Consider the following 17,615-nt stretch of genomic DNA (forward strand, 5'->3'; position numbering starts at 1 on the left):
TAAATTGCAGGACTGTGCTAGATTAGCTGATGAGTATGTTTTGATCCATAAGAACAAATTTCCTCAGGGCAGAATTTTTAAGAGGAAAAATAACATGGAGACTCCAGGTAAATTTGAAATTAAATCGGAGGTTAATGAGAAAGTTGATGAGAAAGGAAAGCCTGTGAAGGAAAGACAGTTTGGTCTTACTTGTAACTATTGTAAGAAGCCTGGCCATGTAATAGCTAACTGTTTCAAATTGAGAAAGAAAGAGAAGGAAGCAGTTCCAGATGCTTGTGTGCAACATACTGAAGCACCTGTAAAGTTACAGGGTTTGATAAACACAAATGAGGCTTTGTTAGAGTCTGACCAAGTTAGAAAGGGATATGATCATTTTATAACTGAAGGGTTCGTATCCTTGAAAGAAGGATCTACTCTGGTGCCAATAAAAATCCTTAGGGATACTGGTGCTTCTCAATCACTGATGTTAGACAGTGTGTTGAAGTTTAATGAAGAGTCTGATACTGGTGAGGTAAATTACATAAGAGGTGTTGGAAGTGATTTTATGCCTGTACATTTGCATAAAGTAAATTTAAAGTCGGGGTTAGTTACTGGATTTGTTAAAGTAGGATTACAGCATAGCTTACCTGTGAAGGGTATTTCTTTATTGTTAGGTAATGACTTGGCAGGTGGACAAGTTTTTCCTGAAGTGCATTTGACAATGGAGTCAGAGGAACCAGAGTTGAATTCTAACACAGATTCTTCCTGTGTTGTGACTAGAGCTGTGGCTAAAAAGATTGATGCGCAGAATGAGGTTGTTATTCAGGACTGTTCAACTCAGGATTCGAGTTTTGAGGATGTGTCAGAGACTTTCTTATCTTCGTTGTTTGAACAAGATTCTGGGAGTAAGTCTGACTACAAAGATTTATCTTTGTCTCGGAAGGAGATGATAGCAGAGCAGAATAGAGACTCTGAGATTATAAAATTAAAAGAGCAGGTTTTACTAGATAGTGAAATTGATAAGGTGCCAGTAGGATATTACTTGGAAAAAGGAGTGTTGATGAGGAAGTGGAGATCGCCTACAATTCCTGCAAGTGAGGATTGGAATGTTGTTTACCAGGTAGTTGTTCCAAAAGCTTATCGAAATGAGATTTTGACTTTAGCTCATAGTGTGCCTTTAGGTGGACATCAAGGGGTAAGGAAAACTGTGGACAAGATTTTAAAACATTTTTACTGGCCTGGTCTAAGAAAAGATGTGGTGATGTTTTGTAAAACGTGCCATACTTGTCAAATTGTGGGTAAACCAAATCAGGTTACACCAGTAGCTCCATTACAACCTATCCCAGCATTTGGTGAACCATTTTCTAAAGTTATTGTAGATTGTGTTGGTCCATTACCAAAGACAAAAACTGGTTATCAGTATTTGTTGACTATCGTGTACTTCTTCTAGGTTTCCAGAGGCAGTACCACTTAGGAATATAAAAGCTAAGACTGTGACAAAGGCCCTTATAAATTTTTTTACTTATTTTGAATTACCTGAGGAGATACAAACTGATCAAGGCAGTAATTTTATGTCTGGATTGTTTCAACAGATAGTTTATAAATTGGGAGCTAAGCAAATCACTTCGTCTGCATACCATCCAGAATCGCAGGGTGCCTTGGAGAGGTTTCATTCTACCCTCAAGAATATGATTAGGACATTTTGTGTGGAAAATGAAAGTGACTGGAATGAGGGTATAAACTTACTTTTATTTGCAGTAAGGGAATCTTTAGGTTTTAGTCCATTTGAACTTGTGTTTGGGCATAGAGTTAGAGGACCTTTAGCTTTGTTGAAAGAACAGTGGATTAATAAGGAAGTACACACTAATTTGTTGGACTATGTGTTGAAATTTAAGGACAGGTTACATAAAGCTTGTAGCTTAGCTAAGGAAAATTTAAAGTTGGCTCAGGAGAAAATGAAGACTTGGTATGATAAAGACGCTAGGATGAGGATGTTTAAGCCTGGAGATAAGGTGTTGGTTCTTTTCCCAGTGCAGACAAATCCTTTTCAAGCTAGATTTCATGGTCCTTATGAAATTGTGTCTAAAATCAATGATGTGGATTACGTGGTAAAAACTCCAGATCGTAGAAGGTCAACACAACTTTGCCATATAAATATGTTGAAACCATATTTTGAGAAACAATCTGATACTGTGACTGTTGTGGCTAGTGAGAATGAGTTTGATTTAACTAGGAACATGATAGATGATTCATCTGACTTTCATTCTAAATCCAACATTGTTTCTATTAGGTTACCAAATTCAACCATTCTGGAAAATATTGATGAAAAATTAGCACATTTACAGTTAGAGCAGAGACAACAGATGAAGGAGTTGATTTTTAAATATAAGGAGTTGTTTCCAGATGTTCCGAGAAGGACTACTATAGCTTCACATGATGTAGATGTTGGGGATGCCAAACCTATTAAACAACATCCATATAGGATGAACATGGAAAAATGTGAACTTGCTGAGAAAGAAATTGAATACATGTTAGAGAATAATATCATTAGACATTCTAATTCGAATTGGAGTTCGCCATGTGTTATGGTGCCAAAGCCAGATGGTAGTATTAGGTTTTGTACAGATTATAGGAAGGTGAATGCTGTAACGAAAACAGATGCATATCCAATTCCTAGAGTAGATGATTGTGTAGATAAAGTTGGAAAGGCAAAGTTCCTTACAAAGATTGATTTATTGAAAGGGTATTGGTGTGTTCCATTAACGGACAGAGGTAGAGAGATTTCTGCATTTGTAACTCCATCTGGATTATATGAATATAATGTTCTTCCATTTGGGATGAAGAATGCCCCAGGTACTTTCCAGAGGATGATTAACTTTGTGATTCAGGGATTGAAAGATACTGATGCTTATATTGATGATTTAGTGACAGGAAATGATACTTGGGAAGCACACATTATTGCGATGGAGAAATTGTTTGAAAGGCTTTCAAAAGCTAACTTAACTATTAATTTAGCTAAGAGTGAATTTGGACATGCCACTGTGACTTACCTTGGTTATGTTGTGGGTCAAGGTAAGGTAGCTCCTGTTCAGGCAAAAGTTCAGGCAATTTTAGAGATTCCCACTCCAACGGGGAAAAAGACTCTCAGAAGGTTTTTGGGAATGGTAGGATATTATCGGAAATTTTGTAAGAATTTTGCTAATGTTGCCCTTCCATTAACTAACCTTCTGCGGAAGAATGAGAAGTTTGTATGGACGGTGCCTTGTCAAGAAGCATTTGAAAAATTGAAAACAATGATATGTCAACAACCTGTGCTTAAGGCACCTGACTTTGGAAAACCTTTTTCATTGGCTGTGGATGCTAGTGATGAGGCTGCAGGAGCAGTATTAATGCAAAGGAATGAGGGTGATGAGGTTTATCATCCAGTAGCTTACATTTCTAAGAAATTTAATAAGCATCAAAGAAATTATTCGACAAAAGAGAAAGAATTGTTATCTCTTGTTTTAGCTTTGGAATATTTTGAGGTATATGTTAGTACAAATCAGAAACCACTTATTGTTTACACTGATCATAATCCGTTAGTTTTTCTGAGTAAGATGAAAAACAAAAACAGAAGGTTATTAAATTGGAGTTTGATGTTACAAGAGTACAATATTGTGATGACTCATATTAAAGGTAAAGATAATGTGGTTGCTGATTGTCTATCTCGATGTTGAATGTACACTGTAATTTTTTTTTATGGAGTGTTTTTTTTCAATTGTAACACTCCTACTGTATTGTGACTTATAAGCTGTTATATGATGGTGTTGTGTATTGTGTATGTTATAAAATTTATACCTTTGTTTTTCTTGTAAGCAATTGTTAAAAATTTTTGTTCTTGTCAGACCAAAAATGTTTTTTTTGGAGGGAGGTGTTACGTACTGGTGACACATGACAGTGGTGCCCTTGTCATGTGACTGGGGTTGAAGCTGTACTGGACTTGAGGTGATGGTCTTGTGATGGTGGAATGATGTCATTTTCCCGCCAGTAGAGATCATGTGACGGGTTTTTTTTACAGGTTATAAAAGGTAGACCCCACCCTGTGAGGAGGGGCAGTTCGTGGCTGGATTTGCCAGGTTGACTTCATGCCACTGCGTGTTTGAAGTGATGACGCAGTTTAGTTGAAGGATGAAGTTTTTATTTAATGCCTAAAGTTTAAAAGGTTAATGCCAACAGGTTCTTTATGATTCTGTTATTTCGCAATTAGAGGAGAGTGAAGATTCAAGGTTGGAAGTAAAGATCGAGGAGAATCACTTTCTACGGTGAAACGGGGGCGACCTTTGTTTGATCCTTATTTGGAAGGATTTCGTTGACTATCTTCGTGTTAATCCCTGGGTTTACCAGAAAGGATTGAGGATAGTGAGGAAGGAAAGGTCAGTGCCTTTAAGCCGTTCTGTTTCGTAAATTCTTCGTGGGAAGTTCGACGTCGGGGATCGAAGCAAGCGACGTGAAAGAGAATTTAAATCGTCCTGTAAAGTCTCTCCTTTTAAATGGACTGTGAGCATATTGAACTTTTGGCAATACCACTTTAAAGAACTGTTTTGGAATATCACTTTACGAACTGTTTGAACAGCCGCTCAGCAGCTGTTTCCGGTTACGGTAGTGTTTGTTTACTTTTGGGGGGTTTGTTTTCGGTGTTTAATAAACGTGTTGTTTGTTATAAGAAACCCTTGCCGATCTCATATATTTATTGTTGCCTGAATACGTAACAAAGGATAGGATCTGTGAGCATTTGGAGAAGTACTGTCTACTCATGTATAGTCAAAATTTGTGAAGGAAAAATCATGCCTCACGAGCCTGATTGAGTTTTTTGAAGAGGTAAGAAAAGAAATTGATGAGGGTAGGGCAGTGGATGTGGTCTACATGGACTTTAGCAAAGCATTTGACAAGGTCCCTCATGAGAGACTCATCCAGAAAGTCATGAGGCATGGGATAAGTGGAACCTTGGCGGTTTGGATAAAAAATTAGCTTAAAGGAAGAAAGCAGAGGGTAGTTGTGGAAGGGAAGTATTCTGCCTGGAGGGCGGTGACTAGTGGAGTGCCGCAGGAATCTGTCCTGGGACCCCTGCTATTTGAGATTTTTATAAATGACCTGGATGTAGAGGTGGAAGGATGGGTGAGTAAGTTTGCGGATGACACGCAGACTGGAGGAGTTGTGGATGGAGCTATAGGTGGTCGAAGGTTACAAGAGGATATAGACAGGCTGCAGAGTTGGGCAGAAAAGTGGCAGATGGAGTTCAATCCGGACAAGTGTGAGGTGATGCATTTTGGAAGGACAAACTAGAAGACTGAGTACAGGATTAATGGTCAATTACTTAAGAGTGTGGATGAACAAAAGGACCTTGGGGTTCAAATCCATACATCCCTCAAGGTTGCTGCGCAGGTTGATAGGGTAGTTAATAAGGCCTATGGGATGCTAGGCTTCATAAACAGGGGTATTGAGTTCAAGAGTAGAGAGGTCATGTTGCAACTCTACAAATCTCTGGTGAGACTGCACTTGGAGTATTGTGTTCAATTCTGGTCACCTCATTATAGGAAGGATGTGGAAGCTATGGAGAGGGTGCAGAGGAGATTTACCAGTATGTTGCCTGGTTTGGAGAACAAGCTATATGAAGCAAGGTTAGCAGAGCTGGGCCTTTTCTCTTTGGAGCGTAGAAGAATGAGAGGGGATTTGATAGAGGTCTACAAGATTATGAGAGGCATAGATTGTGTGGATAGTCAGTACCTGTTTCCCAGTGCACCAATAGCAAACACCAGAGGGCATATGTATAAAATTAAGGGAGGGAAGTTTAGGGGAGACATCAGGGGTAAGTTTTTTTTTTACACAGATGGTTGTGGGTGCCTGGAATGACTTGCCAGGGATGGTGGTGGAGGCTAAAACATCAGGGGTATTTAAGAGCCTCTTGGACTGGCACATGGATGAAAGAAAAATGGGGGGTTATGGGGTAGTGTGGGTTTAGTACTTTTTTTTAGGGATTATAAGGGTCAGCACATCATGGAGGGCTGAAGGGCCTGTACTGTGCTGTAGTGTTCAATGGTTCTGTGGTTCTATGGTTTATATGGCTCCCCCGTAGAGATCGTTAAGAGCACCAAATTTCTTGGTGTTCATCTGGCGGAGAATCTCACCTGGTCCCTCAACACCAGCTCCATAGCAAATAAACCCCAGCAGCGTATTTACTTTCTGCGAAGGCTGAGGAAAGTCCATCTCCCACCCCCCCGCATCCTCATCCCATTCTGCAGGGGTTGTATTGAGAGCATCCTGAGCAGCTGCATCACTGCCTTGTTCGGGAATTGCACCATCTTGGATCGCAAGACCCTGCAGCGGATATTGAGGTCAGCTGAGAAGATCATCGTGGTCTCTCTTCCCGCCATTACAGACATTTACACTACATGCTGCATCCGCAAAGCAAACAGCATTATGAAGGACCCCACGCACCCATCATACAAACTATTCTCCCTCCTGCTATCAGGGAAAAGGCTCTGAAGCATTTGTGCACAGTTCTGTGTAGTTTTTGTACAGTTTCATATAGCATCATGGTCCTGAAAAACGATGTCTCGTTTTTACTGTGTACTGTCCCAGCAGTTGTGGTCGGAATGACAATAAAAAGTGACTTCACTTGACTTGAAATGCGTCGACCTTCGGTTGCTGCTTCAAATCGGGCTCCAACGTCTTCTGTTAGGCTGATAATCAAGCGCGTATCACAGTGAGTGTTGGTCTACTGATCAGAAGGTCGCCAGTTCGAGCCTCAGCTAAGACAATCTGTTGTGTCTTTGAGCAAGATATTGAATCACACATTGCTCATCGACGACACCTGTGTAAAGCAGTATTGTCCCTTGCGCTTCCCTAGGATAACATCGGTAGCGTGTAGAGTGGAGACTTGCAGCATGGGCATCCGGCGGTCTCCCATACAACCCTGACCAGGCCTGCGCCCTGGAAAATTTTCCAAGACGCAAATCCATGGTCTCTCGAGATTAACAGTCGCCTATCAGTGAGCTTCTCAGCGGCATGAGACTACGTTCAATAGAGCTCCGACAAGTGACCAGATGGAGTTCAAAACAATCAAATCACAAAACACCCAAGGATAGCCTATCAGCAGCTCGTATTCCAGAGCGATATGTGTTAACACTCGCGGCTCTGGCAGTACCACCACACGCACACTTGACTGGTCTCCAAGAGAAGGGAAGATAGAACCCGCGATTTCACCGCAACTCTACAACAATACAGGTTGCCGGAAAGGCACCGAGATAACTTTCTGCAAGTCTGAGTTGGCAGGCCTGAGCTCTCACTCTCAGTTCAGCGGTTCCCAATCCACACCAGCAGGTGGTGCCATAATCTGAAGTTTCGGCGCACAGTCGCGGGCCAGCCCCAGAAGCAAAGCCATCTTATCGCAGTCTGTCAGATCTTATCCCACTTGTGTAGCTCAGCTGAGTGCTACTTGCTGCTCATCTGTGTTCTAGCGCAGGCCTGGAATACAATCTTCAACTTTTCGCATGAGAGTGCTGTTTGGCCTCTGAAATCGAAGAGGTAGATGTGCATTGCGTATTCCAGCGAACGTAAACATGGCTCTCCCCGGGAGGGAGCATTTGGTAAGCAGGTTTGTTGTATTGTCAGTGTTTTTTCCTGCCCCTGATGGACATGGACATGGGCAGGCCCTCCAGTGATGGTGGACTGCAGGCAGTCACCTCTTTATATTGAGCTGGTAGTTCGCGGTAATTATCGTATATCGCCAGCGGACGTTGCACCAAGCAATACAGTTATGGCTGCTGTGAGAATTCTCTCCATGTTAGCAGTGCAGAATTACACCGATATGTTCCGGTGAAGATGAAATTTTCCCATCTGCAACAAGGAGTATATCCAATGGCAATCGCTTTTGTTAATGGAGGAGTTCTATTTCTTCCACATCAGGTCATTATATGTATCATAAGACAAATGAGCAGAAGTCGGCCATTAGGGCCATCGAGTCTGCTCTGTCATTTTATCATGAGCTGATCCATTCTCCCATTTGGTCCCACTCCCCCGCCTTCTCACCATAACCTTTGATGCCTTGGCTACTCAAATACCTATTAATCTCTGCCTTAAAATGTAATCCATTATGTATTCTGTATTGTGTCATTCCTGCAATAAAAATATATTTTTAAAAAAGGACTTGAATTTTCGCAAGGATACCCAAAACTGAACGTAGAAACGGTGCTCACTGTAGAGTGGTTGACTATGTTTGGGTAGAGAGGGGACATTTCTGCCGAGCTGAATATGTATCTTCAAGGAAATTGGTCGTTTGGATGTTAACGAACCCAATCATTTCATGCTAGGTTTCCATATAAATATGCAAAACAAATTTACACCTGGTTCGGAATCACAACCTCCAACCCAGGGTCTCAAAACCAGCTCCTGTAGCAGTACGTTGTCCGAAACAGCACAAGGATAACTTTCTTCAGCCCGTTAAATCAATTCCAGTTTCCGGAGTTTCAAATCCAGACCAGTCAGAGAGCTCCAAACTGTGTGCAGTCACAGATGTTCGAGGTGTGAGAGTTTCTGATGTTTCCGTTCCTTCTCGTGGTTTGGGTTGTCGTTTCAGGCATGCAATGGTGCTGGCGGAGCAGAGCGGAGAAAAGGATGTGAGGCAACTTGCTCAGTGTTGGCGTCGCTTAGCATGAAGAAGGTAGCGATATCATGGCGGCATACACCGTTGATGTTTTGGATGCAGAGGCACGCCTGTCATGAAGTTGTTGTGAACGCCTGTCAGTGCTGGAAGGATGAGAGAGTAGAGGAAAAGGTGCCATTTTTTACTGAAAAGATGAAATTGTGGTGTCAAGCCGGCTTGTTTGAATGGAGTGCAGAGTAAAAGATTTCTGGTAGCTGATGCCACTTTGAACGGTAACAAGTTGCGAGTGAGTGATAAATCAGGTAAGCGGTAAGAACGGTGAAAGAAGGCAGCTGGCGGCCAAAGGAGTGCATAAGAGTGTAAAGGATACCAGCGAGCCAGATAGGAGTCGAACCTACAATCTTCTGATCCGTAGTCAGACGCGTTATCCATTGCGCCACTGGCCCACACAACCTGGAACTCTGGACAGCTTCAAATGGCAGTGTGCTGCAGTGCGATAGACCGACGTCTGTAACTGGCTGCCCTAAATGTTGATGGCAACTGCCGCCGATGTGCAGTAGATTGCAGCCGGCTTCTCGACATCCTTCAGTTTGTATCGTGAAGGACTGTACTCAGAAATGCGGCGTCCTTCAGTCGCTGCTTCAAATCGGGTTCCAACGATCGGTTCCTCTTTCATTAGACAGATCATCTATCAGTGAGCTTCTCAGCGGCATGAGACTACCTTCAATAGAGCTCCGACAAGTGACCAGATGGAGCTCAAAACAATCAAATCACAAAACACCCAAGGATAGCCTATCAGCAGCTCGTATTCCAGAGCGATGTGTGTTAACACTCGCGGCTCTGGCAGTACCACCACACGCACACTTGACTGGTCTCCAAGAGAAGGGAAGATAGAACCCGCGATTTCACCGCAACTCTACAACAATACAGGTTGCCGGAAAGGCACCGAGATAACTTTCTGCAAGTCTGAGTTGGCAGGCCTGAGCTCTCACTCTCGGTTCAGCGGTTCCCAATCCACACCAGCAGGTGGTGCCATAATCTGAAGTTTCGGCGCACAGTCGCGGGCCAGCCCCAGAAGCAAAGCCATCTTATCGCAGTGTGTCAGATCTTATCCCACTTGTGTAGCTCAGCTGAGTGCTACTTGCTGCTCATCTGTGTTCTAGCGCAGGCCTGGAATACAATCTTCATCTTTCCGCATGAGAGTGCTGTTTGGCCTCTGAAATCGAAGAAATCGAAGAGGTAGATGTGCACTGCCTATTCCAGCGAACGTAAACATGGCTCTCCCCGGGAGGGAGCATTTGGTAAGCAGGTTTGCAGTATCGTCAGTGTCATTTCCTGCCCCTGTTGGACATGGACATGGGCAGGCCTTCCAGTGATGGTGGACTTCAGGCAGTCGCCTCTTTATATTGAGCTGGCAGTTCGCGGTAATTATCGTATATCGCCAGCAGACGTTGCACCAAGCAATACAGTTATGGCTGCTGTGAGAATTCTCTCTCTATGTTAGCAGTAGAGAATTACACCGATATGTTCCGGTGAAGATGAATTTTTCCATCTGCAACAAGGAGTATATCCAATGGCAATCGCTTTTGTTAATGGAGGAGTTCTATTTCTTCCACATCAGGATCGATCCTGGTCGATCGCAAGGATACCCAAAACTGAACGTAGAAACGGTGCTCACTGTAGAGTTGATGACTATGTTTGGGTGGAGAGGGGACATTTTACTGAGCTGAATATGCATCTTCAGGGATATTGGTCGTTTGGATGTTAATGGAAACCAATCATTTCATGGTATGTTTCAATGTAAATGTGCAAAACAAATTTAAACCTGGATCGGAATCGCAACATTCAACCCAGGATCTCAAAACCAGCTCCTGTAGCAGCATATTGTCCGAAACAGCACAAGGATAACTTTCTTCAGCCCGTTGAATCAATTCCAGTTTCCGGAGTTTCAAATCCAGACCAGTCAGAGAGCTCCAAACTGTGTGCAGTCACAGATGTTCGAGGTGTGAGAGTTTCTGATGTTTCCGTTCCTTCTCGTGGTTTGGGCTGCCGTTTCAGGCATACAATGGTGCTGGCGGAGCAGAGCGGAGAAAAAGATGTGAGGCAACTTGCTCAGTGTTGGCGTCGCTTAGCATGCGGGAGGTAATGATATCATGGCGGCATACACCGTTGATGTTTTGGATGCAGAGGCACGCCTGTCATGAAATTGCTGTGACGCCTGTCGGTGCTGTAAGGATGAGAGAGACGGAGAGGAGATGGGCCATTTTCTGCAAAGATAAAAACAAGGCGTCAAGCGGGCTTGTTTGAATGGAGTGTAGAGTAATAGATTTCTGGTAGCTGATGCCGCATTGAACAGTGAGCTTCAGGTTGGGAGTGAGTGATAAATCAGGTAGGCGGTAAGAACGGGGAAGCAGGGTGAAAGAAGGCAGCTATCTGCTACAGGAGTGCATAAGAAAAGGGCAAAGGATACCATCGAGCCAGGTAGGAGTCGAACCTACAATCTTCTGATCCGTAGTCAGACGCGTTATCCATTGCGCCACTGGCCCACTTGAGAAAGGATATACTAGAGGAGGTTTACCAGGTTGATTCCAGAGGTAACGGAGTTAAACAACGAGGAGAATTTCTGTCTGTACTCGCTAGAATTCAGAAGAATGAGAGGAGATCTTATATAAAATTATGAAATGGATAGATTAGATACAGAGGAAAATTGATTCTTGTAGGTGAGACTAGAACTAGGTGACGTAATCTCAAGATTGGGGGGCTATATTTAGGATGGAGATAAAGAGGAACTGCTTTCCCCAGAGAGTGGTGAATCTGTGGAATTCTCTGCCCAATGAAGCAGTGGAGGCTACCTCAGTGAATATAGTTCAGACAAGGTTGCATAGATTTTTGCATAGTAGGAGTATTAAGGGTTATGGGGAAAAGACGGGTGGGTGGATATGAGTCCATGGTCAGATCAGCTATGATCTTATTGAATGGCGAAGAAGGGTCAATGACCAAATGTCCTACTCCTGCTCCTATTTCTTATGTTCTTGTGTACTCCTGCTCCTATTTCTTATGTTCTTGTGTGAGCTTCAGGGGAGGAGTCAGTGAGAAATCCTTTAATTGGGAAGAAGGCAATTGTCCGGAAAGCAGGCTGAAAGAAGGCAGCTGGTAAGTGTTGCATAAGTATGGCAACATAATCAATGAACCAGGTACGAGTCACACATAGAAAATTCTGCACCGTAGTGAGACGCTATTGTGCAAATGGCCCACACTGCTTGAATTGGACATTTCCAAGTGGCAGGGTGCTGCAGGGAGTAGACGTGTCTCCATAAATATTGACAGCAAGCGTCAGTGTGCAAAAGCGTAGTCGGGTTTCCTTCGATAGCTGAGTTGTTCGAGCGAAGGACTGTCATCCTTCAGCCACTGCTTCAACTCCGGCTCCAACGATCGGTTCTGTTTTGTTACACAGATGATCAATTCAGTATCACAAACCTTTTTGGTGTCGAAACATTTCTCAAAAGTGCTTCGACGCGTGACCAGATGGCATTCAGAAGCATCAAAGCACGCAATGCCCAAGGATAGTTTATCACCGGCTCGCATTCACACATACTGCTCTGGCAGTACCACCACTCTCACAGTTCATTGGTCTCCAAGCAACAAGAAGAAAAAACTCTTGCCTTCATAGCAATTGTAAAACGGTAAAGGGTTGTTGGAAAGGCACCGAGATAACTTTCTTCAAGTCTGAATTGTCAGCCTTGAGCAGTCTCTTGGTTCAGCGGGTGAAAGTTGACACCAGCAGGTGGTGCCATAATCTGAAGTTTCGGGACGGAGTTGTAGGCCAGCCCCAGAAGCAAAGACATTTTATCGCATTGCGTTTTAGTTTTCGCAAGTTCAAATCCACTTGTGTAGCTCAGCTGAAGTAGTACTTATTGCTCATCTTTGTCTTTCAGCATGGGAGTTACTGTTTGCGCTGTGAAATCGAAGAGGTGGATGTCTGTTCAGTGTTGGAAAGAACGTAAATATGGCTCTCGCCCGGAGGGAGCTCTGTGAAAAGCACGGTTGCAAGATTGTCAGTGATCGTAATGCATTTGCTGTTCTTCATTGTCTTGGACACAGACCAATCTTCCAGTGATGGTGGTCTGCAGCCAGACACCTTTTCTGCTGAGCTGACACTTCGCTGTTGTTTTCCTCTGCTGTCACAGAACGCCGCCACAAGCAAGACAGTAAAGGCCGCTGTGAGAACGCTGTCTGTGATAGCAGTGTAGAATTACACCAGTATGTTAGTGTGGTAAACTATGTATACCTGTATGGACACGCCCCTCTGCTGACTGCTCCTGTGGCTCCTCCCACAGACCCCTGTATAAAGGCGATTAGGGCACTGCTCCTCCCTCAGTCTCCAAGATTTCGTGCTCCCTTTTTGCTGCTAATAAAAGCCTATCGTTCACTTCCCGTCTCTAAAAATTATTGATGGTGCATCAGTTAGAAAACATACAAAAATGATAGAAAACTACAGCACAATACAGGCCCTTCGACTTACTTTAGAAATTACCTAGGGTTACCCATAGCCCTCTATTTCTCTACGCTCCATGTACGCATTCAGGAGTCTCCTAACCCCGACTCTGATGCTAGTATCCGCCTCCATCACCATCGCCGGCAGCCCATTCCACGCACTCACCACTCTCTGCATAAAAAACTTACCCCTAACATCTCCTCTGTACCTTCTTCCAAGCACCTTAAAACTGTGCCCTCTCGTGTTAGCCATTTCAGCCCTGGGAAAAAGCCTCTGACTATCCACACGATCAATGCCTCTCATCATCTTATACACCTCTATCAGCTTGCCAAGGTCTTCTCATGGCCCCTTTCGGCTCTCCTAATTTCATTCTTATGCTCCTTCCTGCTCCCTTTATAATCTTCTAGCTCTCTATCATAACCCTAGTTTTTTGAACCTTTTGTAAGCTTTTTTTCTTGACTGGATTTTCAACAGCCTTTGTACACCACAGTTCCTATGCCCGACCATCCTTTCCCTGTCTCATTGGAATGTACCTAGGCAGAACGCCATGCAAATATCCCCTGAGCATTTGCCACATTTCTGCCGTACATTTCCCTGAGAAAATCTGTTCCCAATTTAATCAAAGGCATCCTAAAGGACCAGATATACTGTATAAATATTTGGCTAGATATCTAGTGATTAAAGCATGGCTTTGTGCCTGGTTGGACATATCTGATCAAATCTGAAGGTTATAAGGCCATAAGATATAGGAGCAGAGTTAGGCTATTTGGCCCATTGAGTCTGCTCTGCCATTTCATCATGGCTGATCTAATTTCCAGTTCAGTCTCAATATCCTGTCTTCTCCCCATATCTTTTCATGCCCTGACCAATCAAGAATCTGTCAAGCTTTGCCTTAACTCTACATAAAGAACTGGCCTCCACTGCTGGCTGGCTGTGTCAAAGAATTCTGACATATGACAAGCCTGTCAATCCTGGAATCATTTTGTGAACCTTCTTTGAACCCTCTCCAGCTTCAGTACATCCTCTCTAAGTAAGTGGCCCAGAACCACTCACAATACTCCAAGTGAGGCCCTGCCCGTGTTTCATAAAGTCTCAAAATGACATCCTTGCTGTTATATTCTAGTCCTCTTGAAATGAATGCTAACATTGCATTTGCTCACTTCACCACAGCTCAACCTACAAATGCTACTGAGGTCAATATGTATCTTCAGGGATATTGGTCATTTGAATGTTAACACAAATGAAGCATTCCACCATATGTTTCCATGTATATGCAATAAATTAATTTAAACCTGAATCACAATGTTCAATTCCAGATCTCAATAACAAGGTTAACTTTCTTCAGTCTGGTTTCAAATCCACACTAGCAGGGAGCACCAGAAGGTATGCAGCCATTGCAGGTAGAAGGGCACCCTGCACAAGGACTCCCAAGTCCCTTTGCACCTCAGTTCTTTTGTATTTTCTCTGCATTTAGAAAATAGTCAATTCTTCCATTTCTTCTACAAAGTGCATGACCATATACTTCCTGATACGCTACTCCCTTTTTGCCCATTCTCCTAATCTGTATATGGCCTTCTGTAGCCTCTCTTCTTCCTGAAAACTATGTGCCTTTCACCACACTTCGTATCTTCTGCAAACTTTGCAATAAAGCCAACAATTCCATTATTCAAATCATTAACATGTAACGTAAAAAGAATCAGTCCCAACAAAGACCCGTGTGGAACATCACTAGTCTATGGCAGAGAACCAGAAAAGGCTCCCTGTAATTCCATAGAACCATAGAAAATTACAGCACAGAAACAGGCCTTTTGGCCCTTTTTGGCTGTGCAGAACCATTTTTCTGCCTAATCCCCCTGACCTGCACCTGGACCATATCCATCCATACCCCTCTCATCCATGTACCTGTCCAAGTTTTTCTGAAATGTTAGAAGTGAGCCCGCATTTACCACTTCATCTGGCAGCTCATTCCACACTCCCACCACTCTCTGTGTGGAGAAACCCCCCCCTTAATGTTCCCTCCAAACTTTTTCCCCTTCACCCTTAACCCATGTCCTCTGTTTTTCTTTTTCTCCTCTAACCTCAGTGGAAAAAGCCTGTTTGCGTTCACTGTATCCATACCCATCATAATTTATATACCTCTATCAAATCTCCCCTCATTCTTCTATGCTCCAGGGAATAAAGTCCTGACCTATTTAACCTTTCTCTGTAACTCAGTTTCTCAAGTCCTGACAACATCCTTGTAAACCTTCTCTGCACTCTTTCAACCTTATTAATATCCTTCCTGTAATTCGGTGACCAAAACTGAACACAATACTCCAAATTCAGTCTCACCAATGTCTTATACAACCTCACCATAACATTCTAACTCTTATACTCAATACTTTGATTTATAAAGGCCAATGTGCCAAAAGCTCTCTTTACTACCCTATCTACCTGTGACAAATTCCATTCTTTGCCTCCTGCCAATCAGCCACTGCTTTATCCATGCTGGAATCTTTCCTGTAATACCATGGATTCATTGTCTGTTAAGCGTTCTCATATGTGTCACCTTGTTAAAGGCCATCTGAAAATCCAAATACACAAATTCAACCAATTCTCCTTTGTCTTTCCTGCTTGTTATTTCTTACAATAATTCCAGCAGATTTGTCAGGCAGGATTTTCCCTTGAGGAAACCATGCTGACTATGGCCTATTTTATCATGTGCCTCCAAGTTTCCTGAGACCTTGTTCTTAAAAATTGACTCTAACTAACTACTTATAGTCTTCTTTCTTCTGTTTCTCAACCTTCTTGAAGGGTGGTGTGACATTTGCAATTTTCCAGTCTCCCAGAACTGTTCTGGAATCTATTGATTCCTGAAAGATCATTACAAATACCTCTACAATCTCTTCAGCCACATCTTTCAGAACTCTGGGATGTACACTAGCTGGTCCAGATGACTTACCTCCCATTGGACCTTTCAGTTTTCCAAGAACCTTCTCCCTAGTAATGGCAACTTCATGCCTTTGTGATCCCTGACACCTGGAACTTCAACCATATTGCTAGCATCTTCCACCATGAAGACTGATGCAAAATACTTACTCAGTTCATCTGCCATTTCATTGTGCCACATTACTACCTCTCCAGCATCACTTTTCAGTGGTCTGATATCCACTCTTGCCTCTCTTTCACACTTTATGTATTTGAAGAAATTTTTGGTATCCTCTTTAATATTATTGGTTAGCTTATTTTTGTATTCCATCTTTACCTTCCTAGCGACATTTTAGTTGCCTTCTATTGATTTTTAAAAGATTCCCAATCCTCTAAATTCCCACTAATATTTGCTTTATTATATACCCTCTCTTTGACTTTTCTGAAAGAGGTGGCTGAAGAGAACATGGAGGCATGCTCTCCAGCCTTTGACAAAGTTCCACATGGAAGGTTAGTTAAGAAGGTTCAGTCGTTAGGTATTAATGCTGGAGTAATAAAATGGATTCAACAGTGGCTAGATGGGAGATGCCAGAGAGTAGTGGTGGATAATTGTTTATCGGGATGGATGCCGGTGACTAGCGGGGTGCCTCAGGGATCTGTTTTGGGCCCAATGTTGTTTGTAATATACATAAATGATTTGAATGATGGGGAGGTAAATTGGATTAGTAAGTATGCTGATGATACTAAGGTAGGAGGTATTGTGGATAATGAGGTGGGTTTTCAAAGCTTGCAGGGAGATTTATGCCGGTTGGAAGAATGGGCTGAACGTTGGCAGATGGAGTTTAATGCTGAGAAGTGTGAGGTTCTACATTTTGGCAGGAATAATCCAAATAGAACATACAGGGTAAATGGTAGGGCATTGAGGAATGCAGTGGAACAGAGAGATCTAGGAATAACAGTGCATAGTTCCCTGAAAGTGGAGTCTCATGTAGATAGGGTGGTGAAGAAGGCTTTTGGAATGCTGGCCTTTATAAATCAAAGCATTGAGTACAGAAGTTGGGATGTAATGTTAAAATTGTACAAGGCATTGGTGAGGCCAAATTTGGAATATTGTGTGCAGCTCTGGTCACCGAATTATAGGAAAGATATCAATAAATTAGAGAGAGTGCCAAGATGATTTACTAGGATGTTACCTGGGTTTCAGCCCTTAAGTTACAGAGAAAGGTTGAACAAGTTAGGTCTCTATTCATTGGAGCATAGAAGGCTGAGGGGGGATTTGATCGAGGTTTTTAAAATTTTGAGAGGGATAGATAGAGTTGACGTGAATAGGCTGTTTCCATTGAGAGTAGGGGAGATTCAAACAAGAGGACATGATTTGAGAGTTAAGGGGCAAAAGTTTAAGGAAAACACGAGGGGGTATTTCTTTACTCAGAGAGTGATAGCTGTGTGGAATGAGCTTCCTGTAGAAGTAGTAGAGGCCAGTTCAGTTGTGTCATTTAAGGTAAAATTGGATAGGTATATGGACAGGAAAGGAGTGGAGGGTTATGGGCTGAGTGCGGGTAGGTGGGACTAGGTGAGATTAAGAGATCGGCA

General features: G+C 42.9%; 2 non-coding genes across 2 annotated transcripts; both read right to left on the reverse strand.

The window, feature by feature from the left end:
* Window positions 1–8,993: 8,993 nt before the first annotated feature.
* Window positions 8,994–9,066, reverse strand: trnar-acg (transfer RNA arginine (anticodon ACG)). The gene has a single exon. It is a non-coding gene; the product is annotated as a tRNA-Arg (tRNA).
* A 2,027-nt stretch (window positions 9,067–11,093) lies between these two features.
* trnar-acg (transfer RNA arginine (anticodon ACG)) lies at window positions 11,094–11,166 on the reverse strand. The gene has a single exon. It is a non-coding gene; the product is annotated as a tRNA-Arg (tRNA).
* Between the last annotated feature and the right edge of the window lie 6,449 nt (window positions 11,167–17,615).

The sequence above is a fragment of the Hypanus sabinus genome, chromosome 1 (genome assembly GCF_030144855.1).
Source record: "Hypanus sabinus isolate sHypSab1 chromosome 1, sHypSab1.hap1, whole genome shotgun sequence".
Lineage (NCBI taxonomy): Eukaryota > Metazoa > Chordata > Chondrichthyes > Myliobatiformes > Dasyatidae > Hypanus > Hypanus sabinus.